Raw genomic sequence first — 12,936 nt, forward strand, 5'->3', positions numbered from 1 at the left:
AAATGTATCTATTTGGTGTTTGACCATCTTAACACCTGTTTTATTACCGGAAAGGGTCAAACTTATTTTTATTTTTCATTGTCCCCGAAGCAATCTGCACACTCGACTCGATCATTACTACATTCAAGTAACAACTCAACAACACCTGCCCTTTGCATTTGCATCCAACAACTTAACTCACAGCTTTGCTTTTATATGTAGAACTTCTCTCACACCGTACGTAGCCAACCATGCTAATATATCTACGACTATAGATACAATCTACAACTTTAGATAGTTTGTAAATATGTATAAAAAATTTCAAATTTTATCTTGAGCTTGCATTTTAATGCAATGAAGCTTTGAGTGACAGATTTGTCCCAGAAATGAGCCAACGTATGTAAACAAAAATCAAATTGAGTTGACTTGTTAACAGAGAGGAGCCTCTCCTTTCAACATCACAGATGTATTTCCTATCGTCTAAATCAGCACAAGTGCTCGGGACATCAACGACGGCCCCTGTGCACTCTGTAGCCGAGTACTGTGCACCAGGATGGACCCGAAGTAGTCACCACTCGTCTTGTTGATGTCCAACCGAACACTGCGGTGCAGTGCATCACTGGAACCCTCAAGTCGACCCCAACACCCTGGCTGCCCGTGCTGTCACCACGTCTCTCCCCCACCCATCCGCTGCAAGGCTGCAACCCTCCGGGAAGTCCTGCGAATCGAGGAAAACAGTCGCCTTCCCATTCATCAGGACCTCAATTACGTCCCTCGTCATCGCTTGAAGTCACACCGCAAGCCCTCTTGGACCCATGCACTTAACCTTCAACGATGCGAGTTCAACTCCAATGAAGCTTGGAGAGCTGAATTGAGTTCCAAAGAACTCCTAAACCAACACCTTGTTGTGAAAGAGCCAACGTAGAACATCCCTAGTTTGGATCTTCTGTGAAGCTCGTGGTTCACGCTAAACCTCACCGCACAAACGCTGCAGCTGTGTGCGACTGTGGTCATCCAGAACAGACCGTACAACGTATAACGACGCAATGGTGCGATCCACAAATACGAAGGCGACATCACAGCGATGATTCACTCTGCTTGCTCCTGACGCGGATGTCTGTGGCATGGCCACCTGAATGTGAAATCGTTTTTGTTGCTCTGCATCTAGAAGAAGGAGGGGTTCTGAAACTTTTCAAACTCAAGACCCACCTGAGTAGCCACATAGTTTTATCGTACCCATGCCGGTTGTGTTAAACAGTGATGGCTGGCGAATTCAAGAGTCACAAGTCCAACCCCTTGCCAAGAAACGGAGTAATCTCACACGTTGTGGGAGTCACGTTAGCAACGACGGTGTGTATCAGGGGGCGTGCATGGAGGTGTTAGTGTGCAGCTGACAAGGTGATGATGATGCAGCTCACAGAGTGATGGTATTACAGTGCAGCTCACAGAAACACGGAGACACGCACACACAGATACACAGATAAATAGACAAAGAGACGTGACTATATACAAAGAGTAAGATCCCCCGCATAGCCTTAACAGACTGTTGAGGCAAGTGCTGTTAGCGAGCACCTGTGAAGGCCGACACGGCACACCAAGTGGTGGATCGCCAGCACCACGCTCGGCCGCCATTGTCTCCCGAGTGGAGACGTATTACACACTGCACCAGTTACTCATTTGAGGCTAAGTCGACTCAGGGGGAGGCCCAGGGCCGGTTCAGATATGCATCACCGATGTTGACCGTGAGCATGAATTGAACTCTGGTCGCCGGGTTCGTAGCGCAGTGTTTTTAACCGCTACAATACAGCAGAACCCCTCTTAACGATGGTAAATAGTTCCACGAAACCGGTCAAGTGATTTGGTCGTTAAGCGAGTGTAGGAAATACACGTCAAAAGGCTTAATTCGTTCCAATAGCATCGAACCAAAAAACGCACTTTATAATATTTAAGCAATGGATATTAATACATAAAGATACTAAGAACATTATAGACACACAATATTGAAAGAAACACGGTTAATCAATGCATTAATACATATGTAGTGACATCGCGGATGTCACTGTGTAATGCCGGCCTTGACAGGCACGGCGTGCGATGTAGAGACATCGTGGACACCACGTGGATGTGGGTGCAGTACCGGCCCTAGAGGGGCCCGGTGAGCGCTGACTGGCTGTGCTGGATGGCACCACGCTCTGCGTGCAGTGCCGACCCCTACAGGATAGGGTGTGAGAGTGCCGGCCATGGGAATGGGGTTAATAAGGGCCATGGCACTCTGGTTGACCCCGACGGACACGTGACCGGTAAAGTCTACACAGGGGCCCCAGGTGGGGGCTAGGGGTGGTCACGTGTCAGGGCCGAGATCCTGTCGAGGGTTCTCGAAGGTGGTCGTGGCTGAGGGCGGGGCCAGCCACGCCACCGATGATATAAGCCGGGTCCCCGAGAGGGACTGGCTGTTGTTGTTCATCCTGAAGAATCTACATTCTACGTTCTATGTCCTACAAGAGTCACCAACACATGGACCGGGACCCAGGCCAGGTTCCGGTCCGTCGTAGCCAACTCCAGTGTAATTAGTGTAGTTCGCCTGGTGGTCCACCACCATAGGTTGTTAATGTGTTAAGGGGTAGTAACCCCGTGTGTTGCTTTTAATAAATGTGTTGCCTCCAAGAAGTGCGTCTGCAACTCAGTTGAACTCTCTACACATATTTACTTTACCTACAACAGCCCATCGTTAACAGAGGAATGGTCGGTAAGAGAACACATTGGGCTCTATGGAGGCCTGTCGTTTAGTGATTAGTCGTTAACAGGGGTGGTCGTTAAGAGGGGTTCTACTGTACCTGTCACCACATACACAGATGCACATAAACACGGAGACACTCATAGAGGTAGAGATACAGAGACGGAGACACAGACATGGAGACACGCACACAGACACGTAGAGATACACTGATATAAAGACAGACATGAATACACTCACGCAGCTAGAGCAAATTCTCGTCACGCATTTTGGGACTGCCACTTCAGAATCTTTATTTATACTGGAAGAATCGGATGAGATATAGAGATCAGTAGAAGCAAGGGATTGGGATCAATCTCTCAGCTACAGCGCATTCGCCACTCACCCACCCACCCACCCAGGCCCACAGCAATTCTTAGGTTCAGCGTGGCCGCGAATATCGAGCCGGCTTGAAAGTGTTGCGGTGCCATGGCATGAAAGAGGTTAAAAAGAACCGCAGTTATCCACACCACCACCAGCAAAACTACCACTCACGGGCAAGGTGACATTCAACGGGAGCATGCGAGAGGTCCCAGAGTCCAGACCATTCCACACACAGGTGGGCGACTGTGTATGACTTCTCACCCCGAGCTATCAATATTCTTTTTTATAATATTTTATGTTTTTTATTATTATTATTTTTTTTATTTTAACTATCTACGTGGCTGTCCCGAAAGATCCAAAGAATATGAATTCCTGCAGTCACGAAAGCTTTTAGTCAAGATCCAGCAATTAATACTTTAATACTTGCATTGCCTTTAAATTGTTCACCTTTTTGGAGTTCTCTGGTCATTGATGGTTGAGACAGGGCCGGAAGGAAGGCTGTCTCTGGTGTAGGCCAATCAGTTTCAAAGACAATCCATACATTACATTATCAGAGCACGTTTATTTGCATGTTTTAACCCAAGTACGTGTGGTTGATGCCAAGTTGATGCCTTTGAATCAGCAATCTATTCGGTGTTTGAACATCTTCACACCTCCTGTTTTAATGCCAGACCTTGGTCTGTGTTCTTACCTGATAATAGGTTTTCCCCTTTTTTCTGACAACAAAACAGGTATTAAGTTGTTAAAACACCAAACCGAAACCTTTTACAAGGAATCAGTCTGCATTAACCACAATACTTGTGGTCAGAATGCAAACAAAAAACATACTCTGATAATATATGCATCGTCTTTGAAACTGATTGGTCCACACCAGAGACAGCTTTCTTTTGAGCCTCATCTCAAACGGTGTTAGACCAGAGGACACCAAAAGCTCGGGGTGAGCATCTACATCATGGGACCTCCTTTGCCAGTACCAAAATACTTGCATTCTGACCACAAGTATTGTGGTTAATGCAGACATGATTCCTTGTAAAAAGGTTTCAGTTTGTTGTTTTAACAACTTAACAGCTGTTTTGTTGCCAGAAAAAAGGGGAAAACCTATTATCATATTTTGGTACTGGCAAGAGAGGTCCCATGAAGTGTTCTTACCTGTTACTCGTTACGATACCCCCTTGTGACCCCGGCAGCATGCGGTGCCATGGAGTGACAGTGGCTGGGAAGCATTGGGTTAGACCTCTCGCCCTCATTAGGCCTCATCAGTTCAGCACCGTCATGAATTGGAGATTATTTAGATTATTTTGCTGCGAAAAATTTGCACGTAATAAGCCACTTTGTTGAGCGATAATTTGTGGCCAGGTCGCTTCTGAAAAATAAGTTAATACTTCAATGGGCTTTACCCTGGTAGGAGGGGGATGGTTGAGTTGTATTCGTATGTTCTTTGCATCCTATCGTGTGTTTGTACTGTTTGTTGTTGTAACGTTCTGACCTGCCCCTACTGGACATCTGTGAAAGAAGAGCTTTATAGCTTATCGGATTCCTCCTGCAGGAAAATAAATACCGTACTCCGATTCAGAATGTTTCGCTGCTGCCAGATGCCGCTTTGGAGCCCACGTATGGACAGGGCCTGTGCCCTCACGCTATGCGGACCCCCCGTTGCGCCCTGCCTGGAGGCAACGACAATAATTATAATCTGTACGTGACGAGAAACCCGTGACAACAGAAAAGATTGCTGCTTTTCTTGGCGGAGCGTCTTTTCGCACCAATTGCAACGACAAAAATAACCGCGCTCTCTTTCCTTAAAGCACCGCAACACGTTGACATTGCGCGGATGTTTGACCGCCTCTCCAGTCCATGACCGCATGGTAATTCGGGATTCACCACCCAGACCAGGCCGTCTGCATGGCACGCAGCGCTAATGAACAATCACACAAACGCTGTTCCCATGTGCAATCAATCACTCGACATGGGTGCAAATATGAGCACAATAAAAAAAAACACTCGTGCTCGTACTGTACCATCATCAGTGAACTACTCCACGAGACACAATGTAAAATATAAACTGTTTGGACAGCTGACGTACTAAATCTATATACTGTACTGTATACATACAATTTACAAGTGTCCGTCCGTCACGCTCTGTATCTCCCACGCATTACATCGGAGGAACAAATTAAGGTGACCAAAGACGTTTCAACTGGACATCTGTGAAAAAGAGCTTCATAGCTCATCAGACTTCTCCGGGATAAATAAAGATACGGATTCCGATTCTCTTGGCCGTGGACTGTCCCCGGAAAATGTTCGCCTTTCTGAATTTACAACATTTTGACCGTGCAATTTCGAGAGAAAAAAACCACGCCAGAACATCCAACAGCCGACGGTTTGTACGTGCTGACATCATCGGAACGCGCATTGCTCGAACAGTATGCAGTGATAAATGTGTGCTTGAGAGTACAGGAATTATAAAAACTAATTTTCTTATTATCCAGGAGAGCCACAGCGAGTCGTAGCACCCGTTTTCAGGAGGGTCCTGCATTGGGTTATTTTTAAGATGTTTTCAGCCAATTAATGGCACTTATACGTGTAAGAGGAAACCGGAGCGCCCGGAGAAAATGCTCCATCCCTGTACAAATGGAAATAGATGGTGATTAGTCCACTTGCTGTACTGCCTTCTGGCGAGCGAGGGAATACGCTTTTATTTTAACAAGCAAGGCCCACGGAGCTACACAGCTCTTTTTCAGAAGCGACCTGGATACAAATGATAGCTCAACGAAGTGGCTTATTGCGTAGAAATGTATAGCAGCCAAATACTCTAAATGCAAGTTGATTCTAAATATTGAGGGAAAAACCGGAGGACCCGGAGAAAAATCCAAGCAACCACGGGGAGAACACACAAACTCCAAATATACAGGTGTCGGGGTCGGGATCAAACCCGTGACTTCCTGTATACCTGGCAAAGTAGTCAACATCTCACCACTGTGGGTATGACACCTCGACGCCCACGGGAAGGGAGTGTCACAACATCTGTGTGTCATCCACCAACCCTCGCTGCTGCCTCCACAGCGCTGGATTACAGGCAACGTGCATACCCACCACCGCCCAGCTCTGAAGTAGCAGGTGAGCAAGTGCCAATTTCAGATTCCTGTGTAGCATGTCGGATGCAATGTCACCGTGCAGTGTGTAACGTATGGCAGCTTGAACGGTCGACAAAGTCGAGCACCTTCCGACCCCACAATGCCATTCACTGCAGAGCGACTCTAGTTTTTGAACTGCGTGGCGCATTCTATGATCATCAACAAAGCACAGGTTTAGAGATATTCGAGAGCACTGGGCTTCCACGTGCCCAAACCTGATTTCACGAACGTCAACTGCTGCGCCATCGCATTCGCGAGAGTTGAAAGACGACAGGATGTCAGAATCAACATCCTGAACATCAAAGGTCAAGGGTCATCGAGGAGTATTTACCTCCAATGTTGTCCATCCACAAGTCTTATACATTACTTCAAAGCGTACGGGTGTGTAGATGCTAACAACGATTTATGGAAATTTCAGGGGATTCACGTAAAATTGCGTAAATTTTGCTTCGGTTATATCCCACGCACACGCACGGGGGCAGTGCCCATACCAAGCCGTTTCCATGACCGTTGGCAAGTGGCCCCCGTGGCCGAGGGAGGTCCTGGGCCGTTCCAGTATCAACAGCGTGGGGCACAGGTCCAGGTCCCACACACTCCATGAGCCACGAGGCCTCGGGCCCTCCCCCTCCATCCCTCCCCACCCGCCCCTCATCTCTACCACCCAGGGCCAGAGAGAAGCAATTAAAACAAGATTAACATAGATTTGAGTGAGCTAAGGCTACGCTAATACATTTACCATTTTTGTAAAAACTAAATTCCACTGTGTTTTTCCCCAAACAAAAAAACGCGGCTTTGAAGTTGAACTAAGCGAGGGGCATCTTCGACCACTCGTCTCGTTTCTATGGTGACCTTGTGACATCCTCGCTGATTGCCAGGGCGGCCCGGGTGAACGCGTGCGGGCCTGGACCCTGAGCCCCCGTGGGACCGGGTCTCATCGCTCAGCAACTGATGTCGCCGGCAATGGTCGCCCTAAACTTGCACCAGTGGATCATGGCCCGGTCCAGGGGTTGGCTTTAGGGTTAGAGTAATGGCGAGGGTTTCCCGGTTAGGGTTTAGGGGTTGGCTTTATGGAGAGAGTCATGGTGAGGGTTGAGGGGTTAGGGTTTAGGGATAGAGTTATGATGAGAGTTTAGGGGTTAGGGTTTAGCAGTTGGAATTAGAGGTTCGAGTGGCGGTTCGGGGATTTGGATCAGGGGTTGGAATTTAGGGTTCAAGTGGCGGTTCGAGTTTAGGGATAGGGCTTATGATTGAAGTCAGGGGTTGGGTTTAGGATGAAGGATTTGGGGTTCTGGTTAGGATATATGGTTTGGGTAAGGGTTTATGATCAGGGTTGGGGTTAGGGATAGCAGGACCTGGGCCTACTCTTCTTGCCACGCTTCTGCAGTAATCCTGTCCCGGCTATATAATTGACACGGAAAGAGGCTCAGCCATGTAAACCGCATGGGATAGCAACACAATTGCTTTGAATTCCCCTCGCAGGCAAACACTTCATAGGGGAACAAGATGAACGAAATTTATAACAGCTGACGCACGCCTGTAGATGCGTTTTGTAAATACCAAGGTGACACAAAAGACACAGATCCTTCGTATAACCTTAACAGACTATTGGGGCAAGTGCTATGAGCAAGCACCTCAAGATGACACTACCACACTAGGCACACACACACAAACAGTAGCGTATCGAGTGGGTGGGAAGTCTCCATACCCCTGTCCAGTGCGATCCATTGGATTCATAGGCAAAAGGGTACGGGGACTGCTCACCCCCACTCTATTTGCCAGAGAACCCCCCCCCCCCCCCGTGTCCAAGAGGGACCTGGGTTACAGAGTCAAAGACAGGACGAGCGCTGAACAGTGCGCGTAACGTTACTGTGTGTGTGGCCCAGTGTGTGCCTTGAGGAATCATGTGTCTTTGTATGGCCCAGGTAATTACGTGTGTGCTGTTGTGTGTGTGTGTTAAGGGGAGTGGTAGTGTAGCGGTTAACGCTGCACTATGAACCCGGTGGCCCGAGTTCGATTCCCACTCACAGTTAACACCAGTGACGATTTTATCAACCGGTCCTGGGCCTCACCTAGGTCGACTCAGCCTCAAATGAGTACCTGGTGCGGGTGTGTAAACATGGCCACTGGGGAGACGAAGGCGGTCGGGTGTTGTGCTGGCCACCCACCTCCTCGTGTGCAGTACCGGCCTTCATAGGTGCTGCTCGCTATCAGCAATTGCCCCAACAATCGGTTAAGGCTATACGGGGGATCTTTGTCTTGTTTTGTGTGTGTGTTATGGTCCAGACATTAGCCACACACGCACAGGCAGTCGAGGCACTCACACGCACAGCCCACATAACCGTCCAGGATTATCTGCATCGAGCACAGAAGTGCATATAGGCATTCTGTTACTGCAGTACACACGCACCGTTATCAGACTTGCATTCAAACGTGTATAAAGACAACGATCCCCCGTTTACAGCCTTGACCAGGCTGTTGAGGCAAGTGCCGTTAGACGCAGCTGTACATATGTAAGGGATCTGCGAGCCACCCTCACGCCATACATTGTTGCAAACAGCGCACACGGCCGTTTACCCTAATTTGTATATCACAGTAGCAGGCATGCACACAAGCACATGATGCATTCATAATTTGCATTGTTTAGATAGGCGGACAGATGCATATGAAGGCACACACGATACACACACAACAGACAATCTCCTGCTGCTGTATTGTGCAGAGCAAAGATAAAGATCCCCATAAAGCTCTGACACACTGTTAGGGCAAGCGCTGTTAGCGAGCACCTATGAAGGCAGGAATGACGGCACACGAGCGGTTGGGTCGCCAGCACCACGCCCGGCCGCATTTGTCTCCCGAGTGGCACACATTTGAGGCCGAGTCGACCTAGAGGATGCCCATGACCGGTTCAGATAATCGTCACTGGTGGTGGCCGTGAACGGGAATAAAACTCTGGCGGCCGGGCTGGTAGCGCAGCGTCGGCAACACAAACAGGACCACACAAACACACAGTCATCAATCCACCACACACACAGCCACACACACATACCAGTGGATGCTATTGTTTACAGACACTGCCATTGTCGAAGCGGGAATAATAAAATGACACCCACCTCCACTCCCCCACCCCCTCCCTTCCGCTGTCGATTCCTCCTCGGCTGGATGGGGATGCTGCCGATGGAGAGGATGGAGAAGAGACAGCCGCGGGCTGCCTTGCACGTCGCACCGTGCCACGCACACGGCTCAGCCGCAGCAGCAGCAGCAGGGAGGATGAAGATGATGGTGGTGGTGGTGAGGATGATGGTGGTGAGGATGGTGGTGGTGAGGATGTTTGCTACACGCAGGGGCTCCTCCGCACGGCACGGGTCACCATGTCCGCCAGCCCCACATCACCTCCCTCCCCACCTCCATGTGCAATGCAACAGCAGCAATAGCGATGATGCCGAGATCACGAGTTCACGTGTGTTGTAGGTTAACGAACGCGCGGCCTGGCTGCTTCGGCGTCACCATGCCCCAAACCGCAGCAATGACTCGGCTGCCGTGTCCGCTGTTGCCCGTCGCGTCCATCTACACGAGATCGCGCGTTCTCCCTCTCGCCACGGCCGCATCACCAGCAGCAGCAGCGCCGCCACATCCCCATTCCCCGTTGTTAGCAGGAGCCGCCGCCTCCTCCTCCTCTCCCGCCCGCTCTGCTGCGCGCACGGCCGCTTCGCGCCCTTCAGATTCCGTCGCCTTTGTCGTCACCGTCGATGCTTAACGCGGAGCGCTCGTGACTGAGAGGAGGGATGCGGTCGAGCAGAAGCAGCAGCAGCAGCAGGGAGACATCGCCATCAGCGAGCCGGGGAGACTCTGCAGGCTGCGCTGAGCCGAGCGTTATGATGTCACCGCGCTCATTCAGCCACAGCGAGGCACCACCAGCAGCACCGTGATCCTCAGCAAGCCATGATCAATCCGCTGCTGGATGAAGGCCTCCCCGCTCCGAGCAGCCGAACGCCTCTGACCGTGCAGCGATGGAATGCACCACTTAGCACCTACACACGGATCGATTTCACTGCTCCATCTCCCTGCTGGACGTCCTCTCGGACGCGTTCCATCCCTTGGCTGCCACTTATTTACGCGCAGACGTCGAGTTTTGTGACGCATATATCCTTGTGACGAACTCCCGACGTAATGTATATAAATAAATAAAGCCGCAATCCACCGATGGATTAAGGACCTCGCTCTCACCCCAACCAATGTCGGTCGTGTGGAGGTTTGTTGACCATACTTCAGCACCGCCGGTGAGTGCGGGTTGAAGGTGGCGGATGGACCGGTCCTGACATCACTCGGCTCTCGTGTTAGCCCCGCCTGGGACTCGAGATCGGGTGGCTCGGTTCACAGCACGGTGCGCTAACCACTGCACCACCGCTCTACCCCGTGCAACATTGAAAACATTGCACGATCATCCAGGGGAGACCCATTGAGTCTTAAGACTTTTTTCAGGAGGGTCCTGCCACATTGGGATGCTTGCTTGGCCATTCCCACGAATGAGAATTTGGCTTCTTGCCGGAGGCAACTTCTTTCGTACCGTACGTCGCCAACCGCGCTAATCGGAGACGCGGGGAAGGACAACAAACTACACACAAAGCAGTTCTAAAGAAATGAGTCTTCAATCCAGAATATTTAAAAGTACGCAGCTCGCAGTGGCTTCCTGATATCGGAAGAGTTCCAGACGGCCGCAGAAGCGCATCTGAAAGTACGCGATGCGATGACACCGTCTTTATTCGAAGGTTAGCCAAAAGTGGAGTGTAGTGTACAGAAGTGTAGTAGTGTAGATTAGTGTATTATATAGCAGTGTAGTGTATATCCTAGTGTAGTGTACAATGTAGTGATCTAGATGATTGAAAAGTGCATAGCTCCCAGTAGCTCCCTAATATCGGAAGAGCATTCCAGACGGAGATGAGGGGGTCACACGAATGACCCAAACCACGTGCTGTGCTACCATCTCCTGGCGGCACAACTTGGGAGGGAGCTTCATAAATGTATACGCGAGCCACCAAAAACCCCTCGCCTCCGAAGTGCTGGATCACACGGGGCACCTGAATGTCTCAAATATTGCCACGTTTTATAAACGAGTGAAGAAGATCCGCGACTCTTGAGACGCCGCGTGGGGTGGTTCATTCAGGGCGCACTTCCAAGAGCAGCTGACGCGTGAACGAGACCGCCACTGCCACTTGCCTGACAACAGTGCATGGCGCGCGTCGCGTTTGGCATATTTGCACCGATGCAAAGGCGTCAACCCGGATCGGTGGCGCTGTGGTGCAAGGTTGGCCCGGGCTCGCGGGCAGATGGCCACATTTGTATAACGTCATAATTCAGCACTTGGAGCAAAGCTCTCAACCAGCATCCCATCGGTGGGAGGTCGCTCCTTCCCTGCTGCTGCCACTGTCTCTAACGTCCCCCCCCAATCCGTCCGTGCTGCCGATTCCCTGCCCCTATTAAAGTCCAAGGTTAAATCTTCCTTTTCTCCGCTACCTACGACTGATAAATATGAACGACTCCCCTTTCGTCCCCGTTTAGCACACGTTACGCATCTTGTACATCACTTCTCAGCCCTTTTCGTATTCCACCACTCTCGCTTGTCGAGTTTGCTCGATCCTCACGGCAAACGGAGCCACAAACGGAGCCACAAACTCACTGTGGGTCCGGATGGGTCGAGAGCAGGGGTCAGAAACCAGCGGCTCCACGGCGACTCTTTGGCTGCCCCTTGCAGGCATCCGTTTAAAAAAAGAACTAAAAAATAATTTAACGTAAATATAATTGTTTAAATATGACAGGGAATGGATCACTATGTAATGTCTTAGTGACAACAAAATGTAGAACAAACTATGTTGTTAAAGAATAACGAAGGGGGGGACAAACTAAATAGACGCAGTTTATTCCATCACGTGTGTTGTCTGCTGTGTACCCGCTGCTGTGTCTGTGTACAAGTAGTTCCGTGTGTGATGGGGTGCTCAGAACTATTTTGGTCAAAGGCAAAAACAAAACAACGCCTCCTCCTCTTCATCTTTGAAAAGTTGCCGAGCCCTGCTCTCGAGGCTGCTCTCCCAACTGCGCATGCGTGTTTTAGTAGTTTTTTTGGTGATTTTCTTTGAACCTATCTACGTGCCTTAACCGAAAGACCCAAAGAATATGCGCAAGCGTAACCGAGAGAGTTGAGAGGGTCGGGGGGTGGGGGCTGATGGCTGTCTGCCGTTCGGCACCGGGGTTGGGTAGTGGGGGCGGGGGGATCGGCCACTGAACGGCACGGAGGAGAGTTCGTCCCTCCCAGCTTACAGACATTGAGGTTCTTTTCCTACAATTCCAAGAATACCGCAGCGCACCCGCTGGAAATTTTCCGCAGAACATCAGTTGTGCAGCACTTTTGTACGTAACCTTGGGATGCAGTTGCATTTCGTGCTAAATTTAAATATTGTATATATTTTTTCTTGAACCAATGTAAGGTTGACATTAGAATTATATTATATTAAGCACGATTTCTATCTGGTTGAAGCCTTTATGGAACCATTGCTAGATACTGCAATAGCTTACCCCTCTTCTAAATGGTAGGCTCCTGAAAGATAGCAGCTGACCCCTCTTCTTAATGGCACAATCCAATTGTGAACACCGGTCGTTTAAAATGGAGCGTCCCATTGTATTCATGATGTTAGGTGTTAATAACTGAAACAATGTGTGCAAGTTATGAAACGTCGA

At 49.7% G+C, this 12,936-nt stretch overlaps 1 protein-coding gene across 1 annotated transcript in view; it reads right to left on the bottom strand.

The window, feature by feature from the left end:
• Positions 1-10,399, bottom strand: part of RAB11FIP4 (RAB11 family interacting protein 4) — a 65,505-nt gene extending 55,106 nt beyond the window's left edge. Inside the window, exon 1 of the mRNA XM_078611196.1 lies at positions 9,318-10,399. The gene's annotated coding sequence lies outside the window, so the exon portion shown is untranslated. The remainder of the gene's footprint in view (positions 1-9,317) is intronic.
• Positions 10,400-12,936: the final 2,537 nt, after the last annotated feature.

Source organism: Lampetra planeri, chromosome 35, assembly GCF_965212315.1.
Source record: "Lampetra planeri chromosome 35, kcLamPlan1.2.h2, whole genome shotgun sequence".
Classification (NCBI taxonomy): domain Eukaryota; kingdom Metazoa; phylum Chordata; class Hyperoartia; order Petromyzontiformes; family Petromyzontidae; genus Lampetra; species Lampetra planeri.